The 18,834-nt window shown below is 44.2% G+C and overlaps 1 protein-coding gene across 1 annotated transcript in view; it reads right to left on the bottom strand.

The window, feature by feature from the left end:
• LOC124775128 overlaps positions 1–18,218 on the bottom strand; it is a 104,184-nt gene extending 85,966 nt beyond the window's left edge. The window contains exon 1 of the mRNA XM_047249968.1: positions 18,037–18,218. The gene's annotated coding sequence lies outside the window, so the exon portion shown is untranslated. The remainder of the gene's footprint in view (positions 1–18,036) is intronic.
• Positions 18,219–18,834: the final 616 nt, after the last annotated feature.

Here is an 18,834-nt window from a genome sequence, read left to right as displayed (position 1 = left end):
AAAGTAAAGAAGTTTATCGCTTGCTTACTACATTTGAGCTGTTCATGAAGTGATGTCACATGAATTATGACGTTTTAATTTATTAGTTCTTTGGTACTAACTGTATTTATGACACATTTTTCTTGCAGACAATATTCGCGTATTCCACTGAATGTAACAGAAAAGTTACATCATTGCACGACACTTCGTTCGGGAGATATGACGTCATAAACACTGAAAGCGTGAGAAATAACCGCATTATGCAAAACGTTTAAATTTATTACATCGTTGCTACTAATTCTATTCGCCACAATTTTAGCGGACGGAATCTACGGTTGCTGCTGGACATACCTACAAAAATATATCATTGTATGATACATACAGTAGTTCAGGAGATATTATATCCTAAACACTGAGATGAGTGTGAAACTGCCGCGTCATGTATAAGGTGTTAATTTATTACTTATTTAAGCCGGCCATTGTGGCCGTGCGGTTCTAGGCGCTTCAGTCCGGAACAGCGCTGCTGCTATGCCTCTGGCATGGGTGTGTGTGATGTCCTTAGGTTAGTTCGGTTTAAGTAGTTCTAAGTGTAGGGGACTGATGACCTCAGATGTTAAGTCCCATAGTGCTCAGAGCCATTTTTTTATTACTTATTTACTACTAATTCGATTCACAACACATTTCGCAGATAGTGGACAGATATATCACTCCATGTACCTGCAAAATTATATCACTGTACAGCACATAGTTCAGGAGATACGATGTAATAAGCATTGCTCTGCGTGAAAATGAAACTGCAGGGTGAAATTCGCTGGACATACAAGTAAAACATGTGCACAAATACGCTACAAATATGTTAAATATGTGTGAAACGTCTTGACGTATACGTAAGCGAGTAAAACCATGGGTAAAAAGACCATCTTAAGCCCCTGGAACAATTACAGTCAAATTTGTTATACATATTACTTACAATCTGGAAAGGCTGTTGGGGTGAGTGTGATTATGTTGAACGAGAAGGGAGAGCGAAGAGATGGACAAACAGCTAGGGAGAAGGAGAAGATAGGCACAGAGGGTGGTGGGGGGGAGGGGGGTTGGTGGAAGAGGTGGACAGAGAGAAGGGGTGGTGGAAATGACAATGAGAGGGGGAGGCAGGGGATGGACTAATAGAAGACTGGAACATACCGGTGCAACGCCGGGTATTCACCTAGTGGTGTTGATGTAATGATGTATTGGATTCCGCTGAGATGTTAAAGAGGAAAACATGTTACTGAAAGAATGGCTTTACTAATTAACGTATGTGGTCTTCTTATATATACGAAGTGGGGCAGTGAATCTTTACATAAACAGGAAATTATCCAACATTAAAGAAATTTAAATTACGAGCACGAATTAAACGTGTGGAGACCTGTGGATACAATTGATCACAATAACATCATAGTTTTGAAGGACAGAGCATGCGCAGCACGAATGGGGTACGGTGTCCATACAAAAAATTCCGAACCGAGCTTGACTTTATTTATGGAATATAAGCGACGTCATCGCAGTAACTAAGGTCGCATCTTGAACCAACAACTATAAGTAATACATGACCATTCGACCAATCAGTTGTTCTCCAGAATGTTTTGAAGAGGAGATAAGTGCGTGCAACGTTTGTCCCGCACTCCTTGACTCCCGAACTAAACGACTCGTGCGTGGAATCGTGCCGCGACTTGATTGAGATACAGGACGGACACAATTCCTTCATGGAAAAAATCATCAAGAGCCACAAGACTATTATCAATACGAACTTATCATAAAACGATTAAGTGCAGAAAGCTCTAATCTGAGAATGCGCTGCTCCAACACATATGTGGCGCCTCCCGGACATACGGAACAAAGTTCTACGAATCATAAGCAATGCTCACGATACACAAGCATACGAACATGCACTGTGAATTCTGGCTTGAGCCCCTCGTAAAAATTTTCAAGAAACTCGCGTACACGACTGTCCAAGATCGCAAGACATTCGAATAACCCCTTAATTTTGAATCTGGGAATTTACGATCACAACCACACGTAACTTGCCGGAAATATTTGTTCATAATATAACGTAACCCAGTACGGTAAGCTCACGACAGACGGCAAGCAGAAAGCACGATGTGGGCGAGGTCCTGTACAATAGCAAATGTCGCTTGCTGTGCCAGTTACACTCCTCATACAGCTTAGCGCCCGGCTGCAACAGGGAAACCAAAAACCACACATGACCATCTACAACGAGGCCGATTTTATGTTCCAGTTGACCCCTCTGAAGACGATTCTGACATGTTACAGGAGTGAAACTGTTGCAGCTAATCCACAGGAGATTTTTCATCGCAACTGGACAAAGAATGTTGGATCACCTACTCGTTGTCTCTTGAAATAAACTGTGAAATGAATATGTATCTCCGAAAATGTGGCTCTTACACCGCGAAACTAGTTTGATGATAAATAAATATTTACCATACACCATAGGAGATGGTGGAAGCCCAACAGCAAGTGTAGCCAAGCATTTACTAACAATTCTTTGCACTCATGTATGGAAATGAGCGTTTGGCGTCATTGGCCGGGCGGCCCCTTACGGGGCAGGTCCGTCCGCCTTGCTGCAGGTCTTATTACAGGCGACGCTACATTGGGCGACGTGCGCGCCGGATGGAGATGAAATGATGATGAATGAAACGGCACAGCTAGTTAGCGTTATCCGCGAACGGCCCTAATACGCCACCCAGACTTTCTCAGAGATTTTTCTCCCATGGCTCGTAGTGTATGTCCCCCGCCCCTTCCCCCCCCCCCCCCCCCCCTCCATCGCCTGAGCCGCTGCCCTTCAGAGGCTTTCTAATAATTCCTTGATCGATCGTATTTATGAGTGTACTGATCCATACGTGTTGATAACGTTGCCGTCCCACATCCAGCCAGTCATTGATAGTGACTAATTCCTTCAAAGATGTGACCGTGATGGCCGCTATAAGAGTGGAGCGCGGAGAGGCTCCAATCTTTTTTAAAACATGGTTGGGGTGGTCGGTCGGTCGTTTCTATTTGCTAGTAAGAGGGAAGAGAGATTAAGATTTAAAATATCGTCCATGACGTGGCCATTACACATCGATTATAAGCTCGGACTGGTGAAGATGGAGGAGGAATTTCAGAGGAAGCGTCCCGGAATTCGCTTTAAGGAGTTCATGGAAATCACAGAAAACCTAAATCTGGACTACCGGCCGGGGATTTGGGCCGCTGTCCTCTCGAATACTAGTCCAGTGTGCTAAGCACTGCGACACTTCGTTCGGTAGTTGCTAGCAAGGAGGCGGGTATTGCACCACGTCGGATATAAACGTATGACTGGAGCAGGCCGACCGTTTTGAGGCAATGAATACTACTTATCGAAAAATGTTTCTCATTCCTTTTCTTAGATTTTTTAACGTTTGTAGTTTCAGAATATGAATCATCCCTGCAGGTACTGAATACTGCAAATCACACTGAATTAATCTTGAGAATCTCTTTTTATGCAGTCGTATGATTTATCCCAATCCCATGCCATTGTGAGCGTTTCGGCATTTTGATGTAGACGGAAAGTTCACTGTTGTATAAACGCTCTATTCACTGAATTAAACGTAATGGCTAATTATTGGCACAAAATTAAAAGCAAATATCGGAAAGATAATAACAGTGACGACATTGGCAACGGAATGCAGCCAACAATAACGATTTAACAACACAAAACGATCGATTGTATCGGATCAGAACTGAAGGCGAGTCCAATTTTCGCTCCCAGGAGTCCATATGGGTGCGAAATTGCTGACCGACTGTTTTCAATGTTGGCTAGAGACATATAAGGGCGCTGTAACACATGCTTGAGGCATTCACTAAGTTGCTTTCTCTACAGCCTGTTACGAGCGATGTGTTGAGTCATATAGGCCCGTAACCCCTCGCTTGGCTACCGCTTCCGCGCGCGACTCCTTTCCGGAGTTGGTCCTTTGTGCTTAGCATCGCGCGCCACGTCATTCCTGTTTCATGGAAAGTCGCAAATGCGTGCAGCAGCAGGTGTGCTCTCTTGTGACGTTCTCGTCGTAAACTTGGAATACTCGCAACGGCACCTCACTGTTTGTAGGCTAAGGCGCTGTCTGGTGATGAGATTCATCTTCTCTGACCACGTTGTCGACGTGTCACCAAACCGTCATTCTTCTTCCTTCTTGATATGGACAGTCTTTCGCCCATCATTACTGATGACAGTTGAGCTCGCCCTGGGCATTTCAGCTGCTGTGCTGCTATTCTGGTGGCGTGCTGCTTTGCACATATCGTAGGTAGCGCATCTCTTAACTGGTTCTTACTTCAGTCAGGATGTGGACAGTAGCTGTCATTCAGAAAACCTGTCAGGCTGCCAAAACAAACTGCTATTTAATTAACTTACTGAACTTTTCATTAGTAGTATTGCATAACCGAAAAGGCTGAACAAGTATGTAAGTGAAATTGCTCAAACTCGCAGGCTGAGAGAAAACATTCAAGTAACTGACATAACCGTCAGAGACTTGTGTTAGTCGGTTATTTCACACTAAGTGAAACCACTCAAATCTCAAGAGTGAGTGATAACATTCATACATTGAGTTGCAAAAGTCGTGGGGTATCTCCTAATATATCGGACCTCCTATTGCCCGGCTTAGTGCAGCAGCTCGTCGTGGCCCCTGCTGAAATATTGAGCCAAGCTGCGTCCATAGCCGTCCATAACTGCGAAAGTGCTGCCGGTGCATGATTTTGTGCATGAACCGACCTCTCGCTTATGTCCAATAAATGTTCGATGGGATTCATATCGGACGACCTGGAAGGCCAAATCATTGGCTCGAATTGTCCACAATGTTCTTCAAACCAATCGCGAACAACTGTGGCTCGGTGACATGGCGCATTATCATCCATAAAAGTTTCGTCATTGTTTGAGAACATGAAGTAAATGAATGGCTGCAAATGGTCTTCAAGTAGCCGAAAATAACCATTTCCAGTCAATGATCGGTTCAGTTGGACAAGAGAGCCCAGTCCGTTCAATTTAAACACAACCCACACCATTAGCGAGCCACTACCAGCCTGCAGAGTGCATTGTTGACAGCTTGGGTCCATGGCTTCGTGGGGTCTGTGCCACACTAGAATCCTACCATTAACTCTTAACATCTGAAATCGGAGCTCATCTGACCAGCCATGGTTTTCCAGTCGTCTAGCGTCCAACCGTTATGGTCACGAGACAACAGAGGCGTTGCAGGCGATGTGCTGCTAGCAAAGGCGTCAGTCGTCTGCTGCCATAGCCCATTAACGCCAAATTTCACTTCAGTGTCATAACGGGTACGTTCGTCGTACGTCACACAATGATTTCTGCGGTTACTTCACGCAGTGATACTTGTCTGTTAGCACTGACAATTCTGCGCAAATGCCGCTGCTCTCGTTCGTTAAGTGAAACCCGTCGGGCACTGCGTTGTCCTTCGTGAGAGGAATGCCTTTTTGTTGTGAATGGTGTCCATCTTTCCGTTCAGTCAAACTGGTGAGGTTTGAGACTAATAGTAATACTCAAGAATCCAACGGTCAAGAGTTGTGTACAGGGTTATTCATAAGTACTTCCAGAGTTTCATAAGTGCATGAAACCTGATAGATATGCGGAAAATAGACACATGTTAGTGGATAGAGCATCTCTCAAAGTTTTTAACAGACATTACAGCGTGGGCGACCTTCGTGAAATGGAAAACTTTAATACAACAGTCAAGCTCTTGCCGAAGAGTCATGGTGAGAAGCACGTCAAATCAGTTCAGCTGAGACAGTTCAGCATTGATGTAATCACGAAATTTTTTTTTTTTTTGTCATCAGTCTACTGACTGGTTTGATGCGGCCCGCCACGAATTCCTTTCCTGTGCTAACCTCTTCATCTCAGAGTAGCACTTGCAACCTACGTCCTCAATTATTTGCTTGACGTATTCCAATCTCTGTCTTCCTCTACAGTTTTTGCCCTCTACCGCTCTCTCTAGTACCATGGAAGTCATTCCCTCATGTCTTGGCAGATGTCCTATCATCCTGTCCCGTCTCCTTATCAGTGTTTTCCACATATTCCTATCCTCTCCGATTCTGCGTAGAACCTCCTCATTCGTTACCTTATCAGTCCACCTAATTTTCAACATTCGTCTGTAGCACCACATCTCAAATGCTTCGATTCTCTTCTGTTCCGGTTTTCCCACAGTCCATGTTTCACTACCATACAATGCTGTACTCCAGACGTACATCCTCAGAAATTTCTTCCTCAAGTTAAGGCCGGTATTTGATGTTAGTAGAATTCTCTTGGCCAGAAATGCCGTTTTTGCCATAGCGAGTCTGCTTTTGATGTCCTCCTTGCTCCGTCCGTCATTGGTTATTTTACTGCCTAGGTAGCAGAATTCCTTAACTTCATTGACTTCGTGACCATCAGTCCTGATGTTAAGTTTCTCGCTGTTCTCATTTCTACTACTTCTCATTACCTTCGTCTTTCTCCGATTTACTCTCAAACCATACTGTGTACTCATTAGACTGTTCATTCCGTTCAGCAGATCATTTAATTCTTCTTCACTTTCACTTAGGATAGCAATGTCATCAGCGAATCGTATCATTGATATCCTTTCACCTTGTATTTTAATTCCACTCCTGAACCTTTCTTTTATTTCCATCATTGCTTCCTCGATGTACAGATTGAAGAGTAGGGGCGAAAGGCTACAGCCTTGTCTTACACCCTTCTTAATACGAGCACTTCGTTCTTGATCGTCCACTCTTATTATTCCCTCTTGGTTGTTGTACATATTGTATATGACCCGTCTTTCCCTATAGCCTACCCCCTACTTTTTTCAGAATGTCGAACAGCTTGCACCATTTTATATTGTCGAACGCTTTTTCCAGGTCGACAAATCCTATGAAAGTGTCTTGATTTTTCTTTAGCCTTGCTTCCATTATTAGCCGTAACGTCAGAATTGCCTCTCTCGTCCCTTTACTTTTCCTAAAGCCAAACTGATCGTCACCTAGCGCATTCTCAATTTTCTTTTCCATTCTTCTGTATATTATTCTTGTAAGCAGCTTCGATGCATGAGCTGTTAAGCTGATTGTGCGATAATTCTCGCACTTGTCAGTTCTTGCCGTCTTCGGAATTGTGTGGATGATGTTTTTCCGAAAGTCAGATGGTATATCGCCAGACTCATATATTCTACACACCAACGTGAATAGTCGTTTTCTTGCCACTTCCCCAATGATTTTAGAAATTCTGATGGAATGTTATCTATCCCTTCTGCCTTATTTGACCGTAAGTCCTCCAAAGCTCTTTTAAATTCCGATTCTAATACTGGATCCCCTATCTCTTCTAAATCGACTCCTGTTTCTTCTTCTATCACATCAGACAAATCTTCACACTCATAGAGGCTTTCAATGTATTCTTTCCACCTATCTGCTCTCTCCTCTGCATTTAACAGTGGAATTCCCGTTGCATTCTTAATGTTACCACCGTTGCTTTTAATGTCACCAAAGGTTGTTTTGACTTTCCTGTATGCTGAGTCTGTCCTTCCGACAATCATATCTTTTTCGATGTTTTCACATTTTTCCTGCAGCCATTTCGTCTTAGCTTCCCTGCACTTTCTATTTATTTCATTCCTCAGCGACTTGTATTTCTGTATTCCTGATTTTCCCGGAACATGTTTGTACTTCCTCCTTTCATCAATCGGCCCTTTTTAGAGATGTCCATTCCTCTTCAACTGTACTGCCTACTGCGCTATTCCTTATTGCTGTATCTATAGCGTTAGAGAACTTCCAACGTATCTCGTCATTCCTTGGTACTTCCGTATCCCACTTCTTTGCGTATTGATTCTTCCTGACTAATGTCTTGAACTTCAGCCTACTCTTCATCACTACTATATTGTGATCTGAGTCTATATCTGCTCCTGGGTACGCCTTATAATCCAGTATCTGATTACGGAATCTCTGCTCACCATGATGTAATCTAATTGAAATCTTCCCGTATATCCCGGCCTTTTCCAAGTATACCTCCTCCTCTTGTGATTCTTGAACAGGGTATTCGCTATTACTAGCTGAAACTTGTTACAGAACTCAATTAGTCTTTCTCCTCTTTCATTCCTTGTCCCAAGCCCATATTCTCCTGTAACCTTTTCTTCTACTCCTTCCCCTACAACTGCATTCCAGTCGCCCATGACTATTAGATTTTCATCCCCCTTTACATACTGCATTACCCTTTCAATATCCTCATACACTTTCTCTATCTGTTCATCTTCAGCTTGCGACGTCGGCATGTATACCTGAACTATCGTTGTCGGTGTTGGTCTGCTGTCGATTCTGATTAGAACAACCCGGTCACTGAACTGTTCACAGTAACACACCCTCTGCCCTACCTTCCTATTCATAACGAATCCTACACCTGTTATACCATTTTCTGCTGCTGTTGATATTACCCGATACTCATCTGACCAGAAATCCTTGTCTTCCTTCCACTTCACTTCACTGACCCCTACTATATCTAGATTGAGCCTTTGCATTTCCCTTTTCACATTTTCTAGTTTCCCTACCACGTTCAAGCTTCTGACATTCCACGCCCCGACTCGTAGAACGTTATCCTTTCGTAGATTATTCAATCTTTTTCTCATGGTAACCTCCCCCTTGGCAGTCTCCTCCCGGAGATCCGAATGTGGGACTATTCCGGAATCTTTTGCCAATGGAGAGATCATCATGACACTTCTTCAATTACAGGCCACATGTCCTGTGGATACACGTTACGTGTCTTTAATGCAGTGGTTTCCATTGCCTTCTGCATCCTCATGTCGTTGATCATTGCTGATTCTTCCGCCTTTAGGGGCAATTTCCCACCCCTAGGACAAGAGAGTGCCCTGAACCTCTATCCGCTCCTCCGCCCTCTTTGACAAGGCCGTTGGCAGAATGAGGCTGACTTCTTATGCCGGAAGTCTTCGGCCGCCAATGCTGATTATTTATCAAAATTTAGGCAGTGGCGGGGATCGAACCCGGGACTGAAGACGTTTTGATTATGAATCAAAGACGCTACCCCTAGATCAAGAATACCTGAGAGAAAGGGTGGTGGAGCGCCATCTAGTTGCAAAATAAAGTCCCCAGTGTCTTACTGTAATTGTGGTCTGAGCCATTGTTATGCATGTCCCGGTACACGAACCCAGTCATGGTTTTCTCCACAAACAAAAATAGTCCATAAACTTTTGGAGAGAAAATGGTGCAAAAGACCTTAACTTTAGGTGAACGATGAGTTTGTTCCATAATCTCATGTGGATGTTCTGTGTCCCGAGTCAGCACGTATTGACGATCCATCTCTCCAGACACAAGAAACGTGTTATTTCGATACTCTTCTGGTTTATTACAAAATTAACACCAAGTTAAGGTGTCCTTAGCATGAAGGTAGGTTTGAAAACTGCAGAGCTTTAATAAGGATGGCCATGTTGGAGGTGATATGCCATTGCATTGTTCCGACTTTTAAACTGCCTTAACGAGTCAGTAGCGGGAGGTCCTACAGTTTAAAGTGGATTCGAAAAACACGGTGCAACCCACTAACAAATCATTGCCAGAATGCCAGAAGAAGTCCCATGACTGACTGTCGATTGAACGCTTGACTTTTGGATGTAGAACTTAAGCCACTGAGCCACCAAATCAAACTCGAAAGGTAATATAAAACAATCAACAAGGAAACAACTCTATCGATTAACTAAAAGCTGAATCCAGGCACAATTTGTAATTAGTTTTGAAGTACGAGAGTTATTCTGAAAGTAATCAACGTTTTGCAGTAAATAAAATTCTGCAGTCATGAAATTGAAATTATTAGCAAATTTTTAGAACCACACCTTTTTATTACTTTCGTAGATAATCATCTTTCAGATTTAAAAATTTATCGTATCTCTTACCGGGTCCTGAAATTCCCTCTGCACAAAATTCTGTAGCCAGAGACTACAGACAGCCCGACGAGCGCGAAGCCTGTGGTACTCTAATCGTTTGTTCACGACCTCATGCCAAACACTTCGAGAAGTCCGTGTAAAGTTTTTCGACAGTTGAGACAACATAGATTTTCACGAACATTTTAGACAAATTTCTCTGCCAGTTTCAACCTGACTACAGACTTCTGTCTTTACCATGAACGTTCGACCTTCCACTCGTAAACAAACAACACTATTGACATGCAGAATCTTTACTCACAATATTTGTTCTGTATACAGCACAAATATCGCGATGAATGTCAGCAACTCTGAGATTGAAGAATGGACTTCACTTTTGGTGCGATATCCAACCAGCACGCTCATTTTGAACGGCTACTCTAAGCGAACCAGAAGCAAAGCAAATAGTACGAACAGATGATATTTAAATAGAGCACGAATTTTCACTGATTTGTTGGACTCACTGAAGTACTGGAATACCTGAATGTCAAATGCATGAAGATAGACGCCAACTGTTCCACGAAAGCCTACTTGCAATGTTTCGTGAACCAGCATTTAGTGAGGAATTAGGGGATACACTACAATCCTCTGCGTATCGCTGACATTTTTCGCTCGCAAATGGAAGGGTAAGAGACCCAAACATGTGGTTCAAGGAGAGATACCCTCTGGCATGCGCTCCACTGTGGTTTACAGAGTGTAGGTGTAGGTCAGGGGTGTCAGCCTTTTACTTTACCTGGGCTACTTGGAAGAAGACGAGTATTTTTGGGCCGAGCATAAAAAAGAAGAAGAAGAGAGAAACAACTTTAATGAACATACGAAAACACTTCTGCCATCTGTCAGGCATTTTATTTCCTTGGGTAGATTGTCAATTGGTTTTATACTAGAGGAGTTCAAAAAGAAAGTTACACATTATCATGGCAGGCTAAGTAACTTTTATTGCATGGTGCACAAGACTTTTAAGTGGCGCAAATAAATGACACTTTTTTCAGCATTGCCACAAAGTCTGCGTAAACAACGACCGGAACGTTCTATCAGTCGTTCAATTCCTCAACGATATAAATCCCCTGCTTGGTCACGGAGCAGTTCGGGAGCCGCTGCGTGAATGCCCTCGCCGTTGGGAATTCCGCGATTGCTGCGAATCAGTACCTCGATTTCCTGGACATCGTCGTCTGTGGTCGACGTCGATGGCCTTGCTTCCCCATCAGCATCGCCCACGTCTGTGGGCCCTTTGTCAAATGGTTGGCACCATTTCAATAAGGCTGGGCGCGATGTAGCATTTGGTCAGTACGCTGCCAGAATTTGACGGTGGATCTGTGTACAATTTAGATGTTTTACCTACAAGATTCGTACTGTCCCGCATACTCCCAGCTTTGGTGTACGTTTCTAGTTGCCACGCCCATTTCACTCGCAGACTGTGGTGCTTCTGATATGTTTACCGCAGCAAAACTGCGTCTGCAGGAAACGTAGAACACGTACTTAACTTGTTTCTTGAAGTCACCTCGTATCTCTCCCGCCGGAGGTTCGAGTCCTCCCTCGGGCATGGGTGTGTGTGTTGTTCTTAGAATAAGTCAGTTTAAGTAGTGTGTAAGTATAGGGACCGATGACCTCGGCAGTTGGGTCTCGTAGGAATTCACACACATTTGAACATCACCTCGTATCTGTGTACGCACTCCTTTCTGTGGCAAAGATTCACCAGAGGGAAATGCAGATAATTTTTGCTTCTAGTATTGTCTTGGTGAGTATCTCTATTCCTCTCAACTGCACTCGAGTGCTGACAACAAATTTCACCGGTGTGTAAATGTATTCCCAATTCTTAAATTGGTACCTGCAACATGTAGAAGTGTGAACTTTACATATAACTGTAATTACTTTCTTTTGCGAACTAATATTTTTTGACTAAGTGAGGAAATCCATAGAACATAATCTTGTAAAGACTCAGTGAATGAAAATGGGCAAAATATGGTAGCTTAATGTTTTTATGTCCGCGCAGTTGGCAATTATTCTGATGGCAAAAGTGATCGAACCTAAACGTTTTAGCAGGTGTACTACACGGTTTTTCTCAATTTAAGTTTTTATCAATATACGCACCCAAGACCGTAGAACTTTGTACACTGTTTATTACGTTTTGTTGATAAACTGCATTCATAGTAGGCGGGATATTTCTGGCACTACAAACGTCGATGAAATCTGTTTTTTCAGATGTTGAAGGTAGTCCAGTCACCGAAAACCAATCGATAACATTAACAAAAACGTCATTTACTACTCCCTTGTTGATACTTCTTTGATCAGCTTGACAATAATGCTTCTGCCATGTGCAAAAAGAACTAATTTTGCAGCCGGCCCGTTTGGCCGAGCGGTTCTAGGCGCTTCAGTCCGGATCCGCGCTGCTGCTACGGTCGCAGGTTCGAATCCTGCCTCGGGCATGGATGTGTGTGTGATGTCCTTAGGTTAGTTAGGTTTAAGTAGTTCTAAGTCTAGGGGACTGATGACCGCAGATGTTAAGTCCCATAGTGCTAAAGAGCCATTTGAACTATTTGAACTAATTTTGCATCCTGATTCCACAAAATGGTAGATCAGTAACTTAGAGCAGCATAAACTGTGTTCCGCGGAATGGTAGGGTTCACTGGAGAACACTCAAGATTTCCGAGAAACTTGCCTGCCTTTATTCGGAACATTTGACAAAATAACTTAAGAAAAAGAAAAAAGAAATAACTCTCATAGTAAACCCTCGTAAACTTTACGATTGCAGTAAGGTATAAAACAAGGCATTTTGTACCTAATGTGGTATGTAACATACCATTGGAGCTCATATAATGGTAATTAACTAATGCATAACCTTTGATTAAAATATCGCAGTCCTCAACGATATAAATCCCCTGCTTGGTCACGGAGCAGTTCGGGAGCCGCTGCGTGAATGCCCTCGCCGTTGGGAATTCCGCGATTGCTGCGAATCAGTACCTCGATTTCCTGGACATCGTCGACCACCCCCGCCCCCTGGTGTCCAGGGTTAAGTCTCTAAGTAACCCTCGCTTGCACTTGCTAATTTCGATAGTCGTCTCGAATGCAACACCGACGGAGAATAACATTGTATTGTCAGTAACCAGGCGCAACCTTGCAGACGGCGGACTATAAAATGAGAAAACCAGTGCACAGGGTGTCGTTGTATGGTAGTGGACCATTCAAATGGCCGCCATCGTCCATCTCACAACAAAGCAGCCGCATCCACAGCATGCCGCAAGAACTATGAGCACTCCTTCATCTTTGTTTCTGTGAAACAAGTCTCTTCTACTGCAAAAGTTTTGCTTTTCATATTTTGAGAGAAGATAAAAAACAAGAAAAGGTTGATTGTGCAGTAAACATGGGATCTAAAGTGCGTGCCTTAGAAGCTATGAGCACTTTTTCCGTAGAAGAGACAAGTTTCACAGTAGCAAAGATGAATAAGTGCTCGAAGCTCTTAAGGAATTCACTTTTAAGCCCGATGTTTAATGGACATTTTTTCCCGTTTTGGTTCACACTACCACCTCTCGAAATACGGAAAGCAAAGTGCTTATAGTAGAAGAGATTTGTTTCACAACATCGAAGATGAAGAAATGCTCATGGCTCTTAAAGAATGCATTTTAGAGCGCATGTGTACTTGGCCTTTTTTGTTTTGAATGATCGTGCTTGTCATTTTCATGAGTGCTGAACATTCCTTCTGGGACATCCTGTGTTTAAACTGAGGTGACAAAAGTCTTGGGATAGCGCTATGCACATATACAGATGGCGGCTGTATTAAGTACGTAAGGTATAAGAGGGCAGTCCATTGATGGAGCGGTCATTTGTACTCGGTGATTCATGTGAATAGGTTACCGTCGTGACTATGGCTGCATGACGGAACTTAACAGACGTTGAATGCTGAATGGTAGTTGGAACTGGACGCATGGGACATTCTTTCGGAAATCTTAGGGAATTCAATATTCCGAGATCCACAGTGCGAAGAGTGTGCCGAAGAGTACCAAATTCCAGGCATTGCAATGCAGTGGCTGACGGCCTTCACCTAACAACAGGGAGAAGCGGCGTTTGTGTAGATTTTTCAGTACTAACAGAAAAGCAACATTGCGTGAAGGAGGAGGGGGAGATTAGTGTTTAACGTCCCGTCGACAACGAGGTCATTAGAGACGGAGCGCAAGCTCAGGTGAGGGAAGGATGGGGAAGGAAATCGGCCGTGCCCTTTCAGAGGAACCATCCCGGCATTTGCCTGAAGCGATTTAGGGAAATCACGGAAAACCTAAAGCAGGATGGCCGGAGACGGAATTGAACCGTCGTCCTCCCGAATGCGAGTCCAGTGTGCTAACCACTGCGCCACCTCGCTCGATAACATTGCGTGAAATAACCGCAGAAATCAATGTGGGACGTACGACGGACGTATCTGTTAGGACGGTGCGGTGAAATTTGGCGTTAATGGGGTTTGGCAGCAGACGACAAAGCGAGTGCCTTTGCTAACCCCACGATGTCACCTGCAGCGCCTCTCCTGGGCTCGTGACCATATCAGTTGGACCTTAGACAACTGGAAAACAGTGGCCTGATCAGATGAGTCCCGATTTCAGTTGGTAAGAGCTGATGGTGTGCTTCGAGTGCGGCGCAGACCCCAAGAAGCCATGGACCCAAGTTGTCAACAAGGCACTGTGCAAATTATTGGTGGTTTCATAATGGTGTGGGCTTCATTTGCATGAAATGGTCTGGGCCTTCTGATCCAATTGAACCGATCATTGACTTGAAATCGTTATGTTCGGCTACTTGGAGACCATTTGCAGCCATTCACGGACTTCGTGTTCCCAAACAACGGTGGGATTTTATGGATGACATTGCACCATGTTACCGGGCCATAATTGCTCGCGATTGGTCTGTAGAACATTCTGCATAATTCGAGCTAATTATTTGGCCACCCGACATGAATCAAAATGTTCTAATGTGTGTGAATTCCTAAGACCTAAGGGACCAAACTGCTGAGGTCATCGGTCCCTAGAGTTACACACTACTTATACTAACTTATGCTAAGAACAACACACACACCCGTGCCCGAAGGAGGACTCGAACCTTCGGCGGGAGGGGCCGCGCAGTCCGTGACATGGCGCCTCAAACCGCGTGGCCTCATGAATCACATCGAACATTTATGGAACGTAATCGTGAGGTCAGTTCGTGCTCAAAATCCTGGACTGGCAACACTTTCGCAGTTATGGACGGCTATAAAGAGGTCTACATGTATCAAACATAATTTGAGGAAGAAATTTTTGAGGATGTACGTTTCTAGCTAAGAATTGTGTGCAGTGAAACATGGACTGTGGGAAAACCGCAAAAGAAGAGAGTTGAAGCATTTGAGATGTGGTGCTACAGAAGAAAGTTGAAAATTAGGTTGAGTTATTAGACAAGGAATGAGGAGGTTCTGCGCAGAAGCGGAGAGGAAAGGAATATGTGGAAAATACTGACAAGATGTGGGGATAGGACTATACGGCAACCTGTTAAGACACCTAGGAATAACTTCCATGTACTAGAGGGGGCTGTAGAGGGCAAAAACTTTAGAAGAAGCAGAGATTGGAGTACATGCAGCAAATAAGTGATTAAGTAGGTTGCAAATCCTACTATGAGGTCGGCTCAGGAGAGGAATTTGTGGCGGGCAGCATCAAACCAGTAAAACTGAAGATTCAAAACAAAATAATAATAATAATAAAATGAAAATAGAGGCAGTACGGCACAATATTTCTGCGGGGGACTTCCAACGGCTCGTTGAGTCCATGCGACGTCGAGCTGCTGCACTACGCCGGGCAAAGGAAGTCTGCCACGATATTAGGAAGTAACCCATGACTTCTGTCACCTCATTGTATGTGTAACACAGGAACATGCAGGAGAAGCCGTGGGTAAAAAGCTTGTATAAGATAAAGAACAGAAGCAAATCGAGGGTTTCACGATAATATACTGGGGCTACAACTTTGCTCCCGCCGTTTTTTTCTCAAAGTTTGAGGCTTTATTGTGAGCATCTTACAAAAAATTTACGTTTCAAACTATTGGCCATCGCTGGCCATTACTTTCTCCCAACTTTTGGGCAGCATATGAATCCCGCGGCGGAAGAACTAGGCGTCTTTCGAGAAGATCCATGCATCGATCCAATTTTGCAATTGTTCATATGATAGGAAGCGCTGGACAGCCTGGTCGTGTGCCACTGAACTAAAAAGTTGGTAGTCAAAGGGAACAATGTCTGGAGAATACGGCGGGTGGGGTAGAACTTCCCTTCTCAACGTTTCCAGGTGTGTTTTGGCGGGCTTTGCGACATGAGGTCGAGCACTGTCATGCTGTAAAATCAGCTTTTCATGTCTATCGCTGTATTGTGGCCGTTTGTCTTTCAGTAATCGGCTCAAACACAGCAATTGCGATCATTAACGATCTCCTGTGATTGTTCCCGTCGGTTGCAGTAGCATCGAAAGCGTTCTCTCTTTCACAACCGTGCTAGTCTTCAAAGTCAAAATCACCGTTCTTGAAGCACGGAAACCATTTTTTGCAAAGTTCTGTCACCAACAGGCGTCTCATCATAGGTCTTACCCAGCTTTTTATGAGCCTCAGCCGCAGATTTCTTCATATCAAAGCAGAAAATTAAAACCTCCCGCAGATGACGAGAATTGGTCCCGCAAGTTGACATATTCAGCCGAGAATAACTTTAAGATGCAATCAAAAATCGACTAATATTTTGATGGCGGTATGTTCTCAAATGTATAAGCTTACTGTATGACACGACCTACGACTTGCACCACTACTTTCCACTAATGCCGTCTACTGTAAAACGGCGGAAGCAAAGTTGAAGATCTAATAGGATCTTAAAAAGCCACTTATTGAAAACATTAAGAAACGCTGACGGGACGAAGAACAGTAACGTACCCATTATTACCGTTCCTCACAAGCGTCTTCTAACAAAGCTGCATGCCTACGGAGTATCGCCTCAGATGTGCGACTGGATTCGTGATTTCCTGTCAGAAAGGTCGCAGTTCGTAGTAAGAGAGGAAAGTCATCGAGTAAAACAGAAGTAATATCCGGCGTTCCCAAGGAAGTGTTATAGGCCCTCTATTGTTCCTGAACTATATTAACGACATAGGAGACACTCTGAGTAGCCGTCTTAGATTGTTTGCAGATGATGCTGTCATTTACCGTCTTGTAAAGTCATCAGATGATAAAAAGGACTTGCAAAATGATTTAGATAAGATATCTGTCTGGTGTGAAAAATGGTAATTGACCCTGAATAAAGAAAAGTGTGAAGTTATTCAAATGAGTAATAAACGAAATCAGCTAAATTTCGATTATGCGATAAGTCACACAAATCTGAAGGCTGTTAATTCAACTAAATGCTTAGGGATTACAATGACAAATAACCTGGATTGGAACGATCACGTAGATAATATTGTGGGTAGAGCAAACCAAAGACTGCGATTCATTGGCAGACCACTTACAAGGTGCAACAGGTCTACTAAAGAGACTCCTTACACCACGCTCGTCCGCCCTATTCTGAAGTATTGCTGTGCGGTGTGGGATCCGCATCACGTGGGACTGACGGATGACATCGAAAAAGTACAAAGAAGGGCAGCTCGTTTTGTATTATCGCGAAATAGGGGAGATAGTGCCAGAAACATGATACGTGAATTGGAGTTGCAATCATTAAAACAAAGGCGTTTTTAGTTGTGACGGGATCTTCTCATGAAATTTCAATCACCAGTTTTCTCCTCCGATTGCGGAAACATTCTGTTAGCACCCATCTACTAGGGAGAACTGATCATCACGATAAAATAAATCAGGTCTCGCACAGAAAAATTTAAGTGCTCGTTTTTCCCGCGTGCCGTTCGATAGTGGAACGGTAGAGAGACAGCATGAAGGTGGTTCATTGAACCCTCTGCCAGGCACTTTATTGTGAATAGCAGAGTAATCACGTAGATGTAGATGTAGATCGAACCCTGCGGAGCACCCACTGTGATTTCTCGCCATATACCATTCCTTTCCTATTTCCCGTCCTACACGGAAATGGAATATACCTCTAGTACGGACACGAAGCGGCACAGACAACTGCCTAGAAGTTGGAATGCACGAGTACCTGAGTGCGGACCGAGTGGCTGCGGCAACATCCCGTTGGCGCCAGCGCAGCGCTCGGACCCGGAAGTGGGCGGGCGTGGCCAGCCGGTGTGGCGCCGGGTCGACATCTCTGGTAGCAGGTGTACGGCGTCCGGAGGCAGAGAGCACGGCAGACACACGGCGCGCGGCGCGCTGCACGCTGGCTCTCGGCGCACTGGCCGCTTCCTGGCGCTCGGCTCTGCTGGCGAGCGCGCGCCGCGGCCTGCACGGACATGCGGCCGCCCGCTTGTCGTGAGTCGCGCGCGAAGCACGCCTCACTCCTAATGCGGACCCCGAGTCAGCGAGCACGTCTCCTTCACGCTCCACTAGCACTTCGGGCGTACTGCGCAGTAGGCGCTACAATTTAGTTGAAACACAAGGTAAAAGAGAGAGAAGCAATATGGGCTAACGTAAATAAAAGTGATCTGGATCACGAAAACATTACACTCAAAATACACTACTGGCCATTAAAATTGCTACACCAAGAAGAAATGCAGATGATAAACGGGTATTCATTGGACAAATATATTATACTAGAACTGACATGTCATTACATTTTCACGCAATTTGGGTGCATACATTCTGAGAAATCAGTACCCAAAACAACGACCTCTGGCCGTAATAACGGCCGTGATACGCCCGGGCATTGAGTCAAAGAGAGCTTGGATGGCGTGTACAGGTACAGCTGCCCACGCTGCTTCAACACGATACCACAGTTCATCGAGAGTAGTGATCGGCGCATTGTGACGAGCCAGTTGCTCGGCCACCATTGACCAGACGG

This window comes from Schistocerca piceifrons, chromosome 2 (assembly GCF_021461385.2).
Source record: "Schistocerca piceifrons isolate TAMUIC-IGC-003096 chromosome 2, iqSchPice1.1, whole genome shotgun sequence".
In the NCBI taxonomy this organism is placed as follows: Eukaryota; Metazoa; Arthropoda; class Insecta; order Orthoptera; family Acrididae; genus Schistocerca; species Schistocerca piceifrons.
Note: the sequence above shows the minus strand (reverse complement) of the source record. Positions and strands in the feature narration are given on the sequence as shown.